A 1428-nucleotide genomic window follows, 5' to 3' on the forward strand; every position below is an offset into this window, starting at 1 on the left:
GAAAGGGGGAGGGGGGGGGGGGATTTCAAAGATCGATACAACCAAGAAGAGACAGAAAATTTCAAAGATCGAATAGAACTAAGGAAGGTGGAATTGCAAAGATCAATACAATTGAGGTGATTGATAATTTTTTTGATCTAATAAAGAATTTCAATTGAGGTGATAGATAAATATACAAACAAGGATGATAATGTAATTATTATTTTTTTACTAGAGGACAAAAAAGAGAAACCTTTATATTATAGTTAAGATCATTGTCTCTCCATTCCTCATGTCATTAGGGTACGTACAGCCAATTTCTCCAGAATGGCTATTGACATTTTTTTTCATCATGATTTCTCTTGTTTATCAGCATGAACAATTTTTTTAAGCATTATCTCAGCACATAACAAGCACTTAATTTGCCCATTACTAGTTTTCTTTAACTCTTTTTTTCCCTTTTATTTTAGAATATCTATATCATTGATTTTCTTCTGTTTACCTGCCTTGAATCCTTGAATTAATGAATAAAGCAATCACGGGACGCAATTCATGTGAAAACTTTGATAGAGAGAACCATACCGCCGTCAAACCTTGTTTACCTAACTACCGTCGTCAACTCTACGGTGGCGATGGCCACCACGGATACTGGCCAACTTTCAATTGAGGGAGGTCAACCTTTTAAAGAGAAGCCTTCATATGAGAATGCCCTTTGTCCAACCCCCACAAACGTCAAGCCTGTACAACTTAAGCCGGTAACGTACTTGCACGGAGAGCCAATAGTCTTATGGGAGCAAGAAGAAGTAAATTAGATGATTATCAATGAAAACCTTGAATATGCAGTTATTGGGAAATTTTCTTATGGGTGGCCGGAGATACAAGAATTGAGAAAGCTAATCCCCAAGCACTGTGAGTTAAAAGGTGAATGCAATATAGGATTACTTAGTAACAGACATGTGTTGATCCGGGCAACGCTTCTGGAAGACTATGTGCATCTTTTGTCAAAGCCTGCTTTCTACATCAATCAGCGGAATTGTTCCTTCCCAATGAGAACCCTGAAGTGGGACCCTATGTTTAATCCCGAGAAGGAAACAACCACAACAATAGCCTGGATTTCATTCCCATCTCTTCCGCCAATTTTTTTGGCAAATAGTCTATTTTTTCCTTGGCGGTAGTAGTTGGTAAACCATTACAAGTGGATATGGCTACAAGGAATCAAACAAGACCAGTTGTGCAAGGGTGCAGGTGGAGGTAGACCTATTAAGGGAATTCCCCAAACGCATCAAGATAGCGGTGAAAAAGACTAGCGGGGAGCTCATGGAAAAGTGGATCAAAATTAAATATGACTATGTGCCAAAATATTGCAAGACTTGTATGATACAAGGTCATGATATGGAACAGTGCTACCTGGAGCACCCATAATTATACCCAAAAAAGGAGTAAAAGGAG

This window comes from Solanum tuberosum, unplaced genomic scaffold (assembly GCF_000226075.1).
Source record: "Solanum tuberosum cultivar DM 1-3 516 R44 unplaced genomic scaffold, SolTub_3.0 scf00112, whole genome shotgun sequence".
NCBI lineage: Eukaryota > Viridiplantae > Streptophyta > Magnoliopsida > Solanales > Solanaceae > Solanum > Solanum tuberosum.